A 13,594-nucleotide genomic window follows, 5' to 3' on the forward strand; every position below is an offset into this window, starting at 1 on the left:
TAAAAGCAAGAAGATAATGCTGAGGCTTTATAAGACACTAGTCAGGCTGCACTTGGAGTATTGATTACAGTTCTGAGTTCCATATCTCTGAAAGGATGTGTTGTCATTGGAGATCGTCCAGAGGAGGTTCATGAGGAAGATTCCAGGAATGAAGGGATTAACATTGAGCAATGTTTCGCAGCTTTGGGCCTGTACTCACTGGAATTTAGAAGAATGTGGGGGGATCTCATTGAAACCTAACAAATGTTGAAAGGACTAGCTAGGGTGGACGTGGAGAGGATGTTTCTTATGGCGGGGGTATCCCGAACCAGAGGGCATAGCCACAAAAATGAGGGTCAACCTTTTAGAACAGAAGTAAGGAGGAATTTTTTTATCCAGATAGTATTGAATCTGTGGAATGCTCTGCCACAGAATGTGGTGGAGGGCAAGTCCGTGCATATATTTAAGGCAGAAGTTGATAGTTTCCTGATCGGTCAGGGCATCAAATCATGTGGCAAGAAGGCAGGTGTATGGGGTTGAGTGGGATCTGGGATCAGCCATGATGGAATGGCAAAGCAGACTCGATGGGCTGAATGGCCTAATTCTGCTCCCATGTCTTATGGTCTCATTGCATTTTAGATTTGGGACAGATTGGTAGACATGAAAAAAGTCTTTCTAATTATCTTTGCATTGCTCTGATTGCATCATGAGAAAACCAAAATATAAACAAGTCTTTTCACGATACTTTGTTCTGTACACTTGGCTTTCCAATGTGGCAAAAATCCACATATCTAGCAGAAAGTTCTGATCACTTTTGAAATACAGTCTGCAATTGTCTAGCCAGATGCTGAGAGAATTTCCTTCTCAAAGATTTCTTTTGATATGCACTTAAATTATTTTATATTGTTTACAAATTGTAGCCTTTGTTGCACATTTGCTGCCAATATGTTACACAAGAGCGTTGTATTCCACTGCATAGCACACACATTACATGGAACGTACAACAGCACAGCACAGAAACAAGGCTCTTGGCCTAAGATGTCTGTGACGATTGTGATGCCAGTCTAACTAATCCTACCTAGCTGCTCACAAACTGTATCCTTGCAAACCCTGCCTGTGAATGGGCTTATCTAGATCACAACACACACTAAACACTGCAGGAACTCAGCAAGTCAGGCAGCATCCATGAACGGAAATGAACAGTCAATGAGCTGATGAAGGGCCTCAGCCCAAAAGGTTCATTTCCCTCCATAGCTGTTGCCTGATGTCCTGAGTCCCTCCAGTGTTTTGTGTGCGTTACTCTGGATTTCCAGTGCCTGCAGAATCTCATGTGCCTGTCTAGATGCTTTTTAAATGCTGCTATCACATCTATTTTCACCATTTCTCCTTGCAGCGTATTCCATGCATCTACCACTCCCTGTGAAAAAAAAATTGTTTGACCTTTTCCTCTTTTTACCTTAAATCTAGGCCCTCTAGTATTTGACATTTTCACCCTGGGAAAAAGACGCTGAGTGTGTATATGATTCATGCTTCTCATGACTCAATCAGGTCGCCCCCTCAGTCACGATCGATGGGATGGGGCAACATCCCATGCACCATCAATCTACAGGCCATGACACTCAGAGACTTGGGCTATTTTTTTTTGTGTGAATATTTTACTGCTATTGTAATTGCGTGTGCTGTATATGCCTTATGCTGTGTGTGACTATTGTTACTGTGTTTTTCCTCATGGCCTCAGAGGAACTCTGTATTCATGTGCATGTTTGAATGACAATTAAGCTTGAGCTTAGAAACTATCCAACCTCCTCTGGGAACAAATATTCTCTAAGGCAGGCACCAGCCTGGAGAAACAACAAACAATCTGCTGGAGGAGCTCAATGGTTCGAGCAGCATCTGAGGGGGGAAAAAGTTTGTGAAATCAGGACTGAGAGTGGAGAGGCAAGATGACTAGTACAAAGAGGAGAAGGAGAGTGATGGGACAGGCTCCCAGTTGATTGGAATAAGGTCTCAGTCCTGAAGAAGGGTCTCGGCTGTCTATTCCTCTCCATAGATGCTGCCTGACCTGCTGAGTTCCTCCAGCATTTTTTGTGTGTGTTGCCTTTGGTTTCCAGCGTCTGCAGAGTTTCTGGTGTTTGTGATCTGAGTTGATTGGTGGACTGACGAGGGGTGAAAGGTGACAGGCAGGTTGCATCAGGTAAGGGAGGGAAGTGAAGGTGGGATGGGAAGACTATGGCAGGTGAATGATAGGTGGAAAAAGACAAAAAGAGAGACAGAAACAATTGAGGCGAGGTGGGGGAGAGGAGTGTGGAGATTGGAGGTTGTTGCTGGAGGAAGATAAACAGGAAAACAAAGGGTTAAAATACCCATTGAATGGAAGGGTTACCTAAAAATGGAAACCTCTGTGTTCATGCCATTGGATTATAGATCACCCAAGTGAAGTATAAGGTATTGTTCCCGTCCTGGTGAACACGTTTGCCACCCTCTGTAATGTAGAATCCAGACCTCCACGCTACACTCCTGTACCTAACAAAGTGGCCACTGAGTGTATGTTTGAGGTAGCCCATTCATCTCAGAGTTATCATGTTGTGCCCTGAGAGGATATCTTCCGCACAACACTGTTGTAGCCCCCCTGGCCAGCCTCAGGGTCGCTCGGCTCGCTGTTGTCTAGGGGAACAGCCTCGGCCCCGCCAAACTGGGTAATTAGTTTGTGTGGATACTGTGTGATGTACCCCACCCCACCCAAATAACAGACAATACACCAGATACAATTAAATGATTTACAGTTTATAGATATTACTGGAACTATATAATTAATAGAGAATAAAATATAAAAGGAAAATAAAAGGTGCCACACTTATCAAAGTTCAATCTCTTCATGCACATACAGTTGGAGCTCAGGACCCTTATTCTTCACCCTGTGACCCCTCGGACCACCTCGACCGGCCACCTGGGACCAACAACGGTGGTCGACCAGACGCTCCACATGAGCCCATCTCCGTCTCCTCTCCTCGCCGAACACCCAGCTTGGGATCCAACCCCGTTAGCGGACTCACAGCACCTGGTCCATCCTCTGTCTCTCTCTCCCGCCTTCTGCCCCAAAACCCCATGCATACAATATCTTCAGACACACCAAAAGCATAACAACTATCCTAATTGGTTCATAACACCTTTCTTATCAGTAACGTGATCCAAACAAACTGCTAGCGGGAGGACTTTCTCAGCAGTTAACATAACAAAGAACTCCTTTCAATTATATCATAACAAAGAAGCCATTTTAATTAGACTACGCAGTGACATTATAAAAATAAACCTCCTTACACTGTTATAACGCATGGTTTTTAAAGTTACTGTCACTTTCCTGTCAGTTTGAACCAGCCTAGCCGTTCTTTGCTGAGCTCTCTCATTAACAAAGCAATTTTGCCCATGAAACTCCCACTCACTAGATTTTGTTTTTTTTGTTTTTCACAGCATTCTCTATAAACTCTAGAGATTGTTATGTGTGAAAATCCCAGTAGATCAGCAGTTGCTGAGATACTCAAACCACCCTATCTGGCACCAACAATCATTCCATGGTGAAACTCACTGAAATCACAATTCTTCCCTATTCTGATGTCTGGTCTGTACAACTGAACCTCTTGACCATGTCAGCATGCTTTTATGAATTGAATTGTTTCCATATAATTGGCTGATTAGATATTTGCATTAATGAGCAGGTGTGCTGCTGTACTTAATAATGTGGCCACCAAGTGTATATTCTAAGTGTGTCCAAGCCAAAGTTTTATGCACCTGCAACATGATTTCCCAACTTTAACACTCAATACTCCAACCAATAAAGGCAAGTATACTGCGGCCCTTCTTTAAAGATTCAAAAAGTTTCAAAGCTTTTATTTATCAAACTATGTATGCAGAATCTGAGATTTGTCTTCTCCAGATAGCCATAAAATACAGAATACCATAAAAGAAGTTGAAAGAAAGACATCAATCCCCCTCCAACACACTAAGAAAAAGAAACAAAAACTCACAAACCCCAACCCCCTCAACCCCCTCCCTTGTACAAAAACTAACAGATCACTTAAACTCCCAGCCCACAAATCAGCAACAACAAAGAATGGGCAAGAACATGAGAAAACATACAACTGAAAGAGGCCAATATGGACTACAGTTCAATCCATAAATCTCAGTATTCCAATAACATCTCTGAGAGCATCGGGACCCAGCCATCCCTCTGAGAGAAGCGACTCCAACCAGCGGCACTTACGAGGGAAGCGACTCGAACCAGCGGACATGTGTTGCCAGCTTCAGGGAGCTATAGACCTGCATCCCTCTATACATCAATGCTCCTAAGGGTCCTGCCATCTGTTGCTCATGTTCCTCTTAATTTTGGCCTTCCAAATTGCCACACTGCACACCTGTCCAGATTAAACTTCATTTGCCACTTCTCCACCCATATTTTCAACAGATCTATATTCTGATGTATCCTTTAACAACCTTTCTTACATCCTTAACTCTGTCAACTTCTGTGTCATTTCCTAACTTACTAATCAGCCCACCTACGTTTTTATCTAAATCATTGATATATTTCACAAAAAACGAAGGTTCCAGCACCAAGCTTGCAGAACATCACTGGTCACAGAGCTCCAGTCGGAATAGTATCCTACCACCCTATCCTCTGTCTTCCATGGCCAAGCCACTTTCAAGTCTAACCTACCAGGCCTGCAGGCATTCTTTGTGCCTTACCCTTCTGGATCAGCCTATCATGAGGGACCTTTTCAAATGCTTTACTAAAGTAGACAATGTCCACTGCCCTAATCAATCATCTTCCTCGAAATATCCAAGCAAGTTTGTAAGATATGGCCACCCCATACAAAGCCATGTTGACTATCTTTAATAAGTTCAAAGACGAGAAAATCTGCAGTTGCTGGAAATCCAAGCAACACACACAAAACTTTAGAGGAACTCCCACAGCATCTATGGAAAGAGTAAGCAGTTGACGTTTCAGACTGAGACCCTTCATCAGGATCTTTAATGTTCATACTTCTCTAGATGTAAGGAAATCCTATCCCTAAGTACCTTCTCCAAAAATTTCCCTGCCACTGACATAAGCCTCACTGGCCCCATTGTGAGCAGCCCTCAAGGTCCGGGTCTGTGAACAATGAGTCTGAGACCCAGCTATCAGTTATTGCTGTTTGGACACAACCCAATGTAGATGCTTGGCATTTTCCCACTACAGACAGAAACATTTGCCAATCCTGTTTTCCACTTCAGCCCAAGGAAAGACCCACTTGCCTTCTCAAAAAGTATGTGAATGTTATCAACTCTCCTAGAATTCCCCAGAATCTTCAAGATTTAAAGGTTATCTACCTGCATCCTGCCGTGAGCATCCTGGGGGATTCAAAGGTGATTAAAATTCAAAGTTTTTTTCTCTACTTTGAATATTAATTGATATAACAATACCAGAAACATAGATAAAGGTAGTTTGACAGGGAAGGTGAAAGGTCATGCATCATAACATTCCATTGAAAATAATAACAAAACTGCAGATGCTGGAAATATGAAACAGAAGCGGATCAAGCAGGGGTAGCTCAGTGAGTCAGGCAGCATCTACAGATGTTTCAGTTTTTTACAAATGTTGCCTGTCCTGTATTAAGTATATGTCAGCACAGGTGCAATGACAAACTTACTTGTGGGAGCATGACAGGCACGTACCATCAGAAGCACAATATTCACAAGAAAAACATAAAACATTCAAAATTTTACAAGAAAAAAAACTCAATTAGAACAAAAGAAAACAAAGTCACCAAAACAAACTTGCCTCCAGGTAAAATCTAAGGGCTTCAACCCCACAAAATCAGAATAGTTTGGAGGATTAAAGTAGTTTTAAACATCTTAAAGATCTCAAACCTTCAAACCACTGTAGCTCAAAGCAACCAGCTAATTTCTTTGTTGGAGGTGACATCCTAACCTTTTAGCCAAGAGGCTGGCTGATTGAATATGACAAGCAATCTGCCGGAGGAACTCAGGGGGTCAAGTAGCTTTGTGGGGGGAAAGAAATTGCCAATGTTTTGTGTCAAAGCCATGCATCTGGACAATTTAAATATATTGCTGCACTGCAAACCTTAATATTAGCGCCATTTAAAATTTAACCCTGGCCATCAGGATTTCCAGATGTTATCACGCTTCCTTGCAATTGGCACTGAAAATCAAAGAAACAGAGTTAATGTTTCAGGATTATGACTCGTCCTCTGAACAACTGGCACTCTCTGACCTGATGAATCACCATGTATGCACCCTCCTCTTCCTCGTAATCTCTACACTGGCATCAAGAAACCTTTCCATCTCCAGGACACGAGGGAATCTACAGATGCTGGAAATCCAGGGCAACACGCAGAAAATACTGGAGGAACTCAGCAGATCAGGCAGCATCTATACAGAGGAATAAACACAAAATGAAGTGACTTTGCCCGAAACCTTTGGTCCTCTCCATAGATGCTGCCTGACTTGCTGAGTTCCTCCAGCATTTTGTGTGCATGTTTCCATCTCCTGGGTTATAATCTCTTCTGGACTTTCAATCCAACTGTCATCCCTATAGCTGTGGATGTCATCTTTATTTTCTTCATTTAAAAATATCTACATGTTGTGTAGTAATATATGAAATATGCCATGCTGAACCACAAGTGGAAATGAAATGGTATTGTTTAGAAGCAAAGCCATGTACTAAAACAGGGATTCCCAACCTGTTGTTAGCCATGGACCAATGCTATTAAGCAAGGGGTACACAGACTCCAGGTTAGGTACCCTTGTACTGAAAGAAAGCAGCTCACAAAAAATGTATCATTGTTGTTAGTAAGAATTTCACCTTTTCCACTATTGGTTGTTGTCAGGCACTATTCAAAGAGATCAGTAGCATCCAGCAACTATGATGCTCTCAGGTTGTATAAGCAACTAATCACATTAAAGCAATCTTATAAACAGCAAAGCATTAAGGCATTAAGGTATAATGCAATTTTAATTCTTTTTACTGAACATATTGCAGAATGCTGATTAAAGACTTGAATTTACATATGAGATTCATGTAGAAAGCACAATATCCTAATTATTTATAGAAAGTTCTTCCTTTAGAATTCACTAAAATTTGAAATACTTATCTGAAGGCATTAAAATCTACATATATAAAATTAGGCTATTGGTGAGAATTTTCCAATCTGTGGACACAATACAAAAACTCTTTTGGAGCCTGTGCAGGCATAGGGTTTTCAGGATACTTCACTGTTATGTGCATCCATACCTGAGTGAAGCTCTTGCGAATTGAATTGATTTTATCATAAGTTCAGTAGGGATGGCTGGAAACATCACAGCTAGCGTAGCCAGTCTGAATCCCCAGCAAGAAATGTCAAGCTTGCAACAAAAGTACATTGCTACTAGCTTCACAATCACAACCAGCTCATTGCTTTTGCTTTTGCTTTTGATCACAGTCTACAGATCCCCCACAGCAGCCATGTAAATGGAGATTCCTATATTTGTCTTAAGGGCTATGAATATGTGTTGTAGGAAGTTCTGAGAAGACATACAGGTTTTGACAATAAAAAGTGCTTCAAGATTGGTGTAAAGATATACTTTTTAAAATGATACAAGTGTCTCAGTAGACACTCTTTCAAGAAACATTATCTTTCATTGCATTGTTGCAATCAGTTGAAGCTCCATTTGATTTCATTGGGACAATAATGGTCCTAATTGGCAATCCCAGCTAGGGAGTGGCCTGGACTTTCCTGATGGACACTGCCACTGCTCCAGTGCTGAAGCAGGTTGCTTGCTAGTGTTACTTTTGACCCCAAGAAAAGTTTCCAGCTGTACACCTACCACTTCACTAAGACGATTCCTTCCAGCTCATTACCACTGCACAGTCCTGATCCTGCCTCACTCGTCAGTTCCTAAAATCTTCATTATGTCCAAACATGAATATTTTAAGGCTCTCTTGAACTAGTTCTAATCTACTTCCTAAATAAAAATTGTAATTGCATCATTAGCTCTACTTCCCCTTGTTGTGACTCACAGCAGGCTCAGTTCACCCATCAAACATCACCTCTGACCTATACTGTCTGGCATTTCCTCTATTCTACAATCCTCGCCATCATTTCCAAACCTCTCCTTTTCCACATCCCTATTTAGCTGCATATTGTCTTCCAGAAATCCGTGTATTCTTTCAATTCTGGTCACTGTTCAATCTCAGATAGTAATCTATCCACAACTGACTGATATGCCATTAGCTGCCTAGGGTCGCAGATATGAAATACTTAAACCTCTTTGCAGTTTTTACTCTCTCAAAAGTTGGACGGGTATATAGATAGGAAAGACTCAGACAGTGATGGGCCAATTGCCAGTAAATGGGACTAGCATGGATCAGTTGGCCTGAAGGGCCACTTTCCACGCTATATGTCTTCATGACTCTGTAACTCTAAAAGGTTTCTTATCAGAAAAGTTAGTTCAGTTTAATTTTCTACAAACGCTGTTTGAAATGCTAAGTGTTTACTGCCCATTATGCCACTGGTATTTAAGGTCTTTCATCTGTCTATCCTTGGCCGTACACAGATGTAGAAGGATTTTTCATTGTTGTTTCCTTAACAGTTTTGTTTGATCAGTCCTGAACTGAACTCCTGAACCTGGAAGACTGGTGGACCATTTGTAGTCTGGCCTCTACCCTTAGACCTGCTTGGCATGGGTGGCCCTACCACGAGCCAAAGTATACAGCCCTGACTACAGCTACCATGGCTCTCCAGGTCATTGAGGCTCACAAGCCTCCAAACCATGACAAGGTTGTGGTCTTCTTGGAGATGAACTGCTAAGTGTTTGCATATTTTCTGTGTGCACTTCTGACCTCCTAGGGAAATTATTCTCTAGCTTCCCCTGACCAATGGAAATATTACAAAAGTTTCAAGCTTTCAAATCACCACAATGAAAATCCACATCTGAACTCTAATAACTCATCTGTGCTTTCTACCTTTAAGTAACGAGTTCATAAAAAAACGAATCTCTAAGATTTTGGAAGTCAATAACTCCTGAGAAGAAATAATCTTCAAGTGCCTGTGCTGTATTGCACTAAATATTTGCTAATGTTTGCACATCTGACCACTCCTTTTTGCGCTTGAAGCCAATAGATGTTGATTGGCAAGTTTCCACTTTGCAATTACAGCTTCTCATGTCCCAGATACAGTTTATCTGAGCTGACAGAAACAGTATTTCACTTGTGCAGCATTCTGCAAGCTACCAAGTTTCTTTCATGTGAATTTGAACAGACAGATTTTGAATGCAAGAGACTGCTTGAATGTCATATTTCTCATGTCATAGAAGGGCACATCAGCCTGTCTAGTTCATGCTGGTTCTCAGTGTATACCCATCAGTCCTATTTGCTCATGTATTTCTCTTTAACCTATTGTCTCTTATATGCTCACAAGCTCTTTTCTGATTCTTTTTCTATCCATCCATAAGAGGAGTATCTTAGTTAGTACTTCATTATCTTGTTTTTGGGAAGTGGGAACAAATTGGAGCACCTGAGAGACACCCACACAGACACAGGAAGAAATGTGCAAACTCCACATTGACAGCAAGGTTAGGATCAGACCTGGAGTTATGTGGCACCAGCACTATCTCTGCTACACACGCAACAAATACTTGCTTGTAGGATTATAACAGTTGAGGGAGAACTGACCTGCAATATTTCTGATGCTGGCGATACAATAGAGTGTGGACAGTGTGAGGAGGAGACAGAGAGGCTGCAGGGGGAGGGGGCATGAACAGGCTAACTGAATGGACAAGGACCAGGCAGATGGAATGTATAATAAAATGTGGGAAAATCTGAGGTCATTCACTTCAGCACAAATAAGTTAGCTTTGTTTAAATGATGAGAGGTCGAAAGGTTTCTTAGATGAGAGGAAATTTGATAACCTTGTAGATGAATCACTGAGAGTTAATAATTACAATCAGCAAGTAATTAGGAAGGCTAATTGCATGTTAGCCTTTATTGCTAGAACATTTGAGAACAAGACTAAGTAAGCCTTGCTCCAATTATATAGAGCTCTGCAAAGTCTGTATCTGGAATATTGTGCACAGATCTGGTTTCCCTACCTGTGGAAGGATTGACCTATAATGGAGGGGGTGCTGCAAAGAATCACCAGATTGAAAAGGCAATTCCCTATGTGACAAGTGATTATGGAGATAACACAGTCTACAGTTAGGAAGAATGAGATGTGTCATCAATGAAATCCATATGGTGGCATCCGTTAGTCTCGCGAAACCATGGATCTGTGCCTGGAAGGTCTTGCTTCAGTCTGTGTTAGAGCAGCATCTGTTGTGGCTGTAGAGGCCCACACGGGAGTGACAGGCTCAGGCGCAGCGACTGCACTTGAAGGCACTGTCCTCCAGTGTTGTCTTGGTGCTGTTTTTCCGATGAGTGCGCTTTTCTTCAGCAGCAAGCCTCAGCTTCTCTTCTCCTCTTTTTAGACCTCAGCGTAATTCCAGCCCCCAGCGAGAGTGATCACTTGCAAATTCCTCCCACCTCTAGACATTCGTGTTCAGTGACTTCATGTCTCTCTTGCAGACATCTTTGAAACGAAGATGGGGCCGCCCTTGTGCCCCATACAGCAGGTCTTTCGGGATCCTCCCGTCTGACATGCGGTGTACGTGGCCCAGCCAGCGGAGATGGTGTTATTGGAGCAGGGTGAAGAGGCTGGATATCTGGACGCGGGCCAGGACCTCATTGTTGGTGACTCGGTCAGTCCACCTGATGTCCGGGATGCGTCTCAGGCTGCGAAGGTAGAAGGCGTTGAGATGCCACTCTTATCTGGAGTAGAGGCTCCAGGTCTCGCTGCCGTAAAGCAGTGTACTGAGGATGCAGGCCCTGTAGACTGCAACCTTGGTGTGCATCGTCAGCTTTCTGTTCTCCCAGACTCTCTTTGTCAGCCTGGCGAATGTTGAGGCTGCTCATCCAATCCATCTGTTGATCTCGGGGTCTAAGGAGAGGCTGTCCGTGATGGTGGAGCCAAGGTATGTAAACTCGTGAACTACCTCCAGCTCGTAGTTGTTGATGGTAATGGCAGTGGGGTGCTCAATGCCTTGGCCCAACACATTGGTCTTCTTCAGGCTGATGGTCAGGCTGAAGTCCTGGCAGGCTCTTGAGAAGCTGTCCATGAGGCGTTGCAGTTGCTCTTCAGAGTGTGTTGCCAGTGCCGCATCGTCTGCAAACAACATGTCCCTGATGAGTACTTCACAAACCTTGGTTTTCGCCCTCATCCAGGACAGACTGAACAGCCTCCCGTCCGATCTGGTGTGGAGGTGGACACCATCAGTTGATGTTCCAAAGGCGTGCTTCAGCATAACTGCGAAGAAGATGCCAAACAGGGTGGGGGCAAGCACACAACCCTGCTTCACAGCGCTGCAGATGCTGAAGGCCTCCGAAAAAGAGCCGTCAAACTGAACAACGCCCTTCCTGTCTGTGTGGAATGATTGAACTATCCTGAGGAGACTCGGGGGACAACCAATCCTAGCGAGGATTTTGAACAGGCTGCCTCTGCTCACAGGGTCGAAGGCCTTCGTGAGGTCAATGAAGGCGACATAGAGTGGTTGCCTTTGCTCTCTGCATTTCTCTTGTAGCTCTCGAAGCTGGAGAAGATCAATGAAATAAACACATCTCTCATAGGGCTTTATGAAATAAATGTGAAACTAATGTTTCCTCTGGCTGTTATGTCTTCAACCAGGTATCACAGTCTTAAAATAACCAGTTGGCCATTCTGAAAAGAGGCAAGGAGATCTTTTTCATTCAGGTGCCACAGAATATCTTGAAACTCTTTACAAAAGACCATGACAGCTCAGTTAGATGAATGTGTTTGATTAAAATGGATATATAGATATTAAGGAAATCAAGGGATATGTGATTTGTGCAACAAAGTGTCATTGAAGTAGAATATCAGCCATGGCCTTATTGAATGGTAGAGCAGGCATGGAGAGCCAAATGCCCTAACCTTGCTTCTATTTCTTATGCTCTTAAGATTCCGATTTAAATGCTAAAGAATCTGATGGGAATCCAGTAGATTATTCCATCTCTTAAACTGGCCTCATAGCCACTGTCCTAGCATGGAGAAATCAACCCACAGCCAAGTATTCAAACCGAGAGCTTTGGATTGGGTAGGCCAAGTACCTTTGAAAGCTAGTTTTTGGCCAGTGTAAACCCAGCTTTCAAAACATCCTCATCTCCAATAGTCGGTGGAGTGTAAAACTCGGGGACAAAGTAGATTATATTTAGGTAAGCAAAAGTTGAGTAAGATGTTTCAGAGTAAGTTATAGAGTCCTAGAGCGCTACAGCACACAAAGAGGCCCCTTGACCCATATAGTCGTGGCAAATAATTATTCTGCCTAGTCCCATCAAACTGCACCTGGATAATAGCTCCCCATAATTAATTTTGTTATATAGAACAAAATGAAGAATCAAGCTTTTAAATTATTATTGACAGAGAATGGGGCAGAGAACAAACACTCTTGATATTTAAGCAACACACATCAAAGTTGCTGGTGAACGCAGCAGGCCAGGCAGCATCTGTAGGAAGAGGTGCAGTCGACGTTTCAGGCCGAGACCCTTCGTCAGGACTAACTGAAGGAAGAGTGAAGAAGGGATTTGAAAGTTGGAGGGGGAGGGGGAGATCCAAAATGATAGGAGAAGACAGAAGGGGGAGGGATAGAGCCAAGAGCTGGACGGGTGATAGGCAAAAGGGGATACGAGACGATCATGGGACAGGAGGTCCGGGAAGAAAGACAAGGGCGGGGGGGGGGGGGGGGGACCCAGAGGATGGGCAAGAGGTATATTCAGAGGGACAGAGGGAGAAAAAGGAGAGTGAGAGAAAGAATGTGTGCATAAAAATAAGTAACAGATGGGGTACGAAGGGGAGGTGGGGCCTTAGCAGAAGTTAGAGAAGTCGACGTTCATGCCATCAGGTTGGAGGCTACCCAGAAGGAATATAAGGTGTTGTTCCTCCAACCTGAGTGTGGCTTCATCTTTACAGTAGAGGAGGCCATGGATAGACATGTCAGAATGGGAATGGGATGTGGAATTAAAATGTGTGGCCACTGGGAGATTCTGCTTTCTCTGGCGGGCAGAGCGTAGATGTTCAGCAAAGCAGTCTCCCAGTCTGCGTCAGGTCTCGCCAATATATAAAAGGCCACATCGGGAGCACAGGACGCAGTATATCACCCCAGTCGACTCACAGGTGAAGTGTTGCCTCACCTGGAAGGACTGTTTGGGGCCCTGAATGGTCCCCCCCCTCCTGTCTTCTCCTATCCCCTCCCCCTCTTGTCTTCTCCTATCATTTTGGATCTCCCCCTCCCCCTCCAACTTTCAAATCCCTTACTCACTCTTCCTTCAGTTAGTCCTGACGAAGGGTCTCGGCCTGAAATGTCGACTGCACCGCTTCCTACAGATGCTGCCTGGCCTGCTGCGTTCACCAGCAACTTTGATGTGTGTTGCTTGAATTTCCAGCATCTGCAGTATTCCTGTTGTTTACTCTTGATATCTAAGTTGCTCTGTATATTGCCTTCACATTGGTCATCTCTTCCATCAGTACATGGAAGCTGT

Source organism: Mobula birostris, chromosome 5 (genome assembly GCF_030028105.1).
Source record: "Mobula birostris isolate sMobBir1 chromosome 5, sMobBir1.hap1, whole genome shotgun sequence".
NCBI lineage: Eukaryota > Metazoa > Chordata > Chondrichthyes > Myliobatiformes > Myliobatidae > Mobula > Mobula birostris.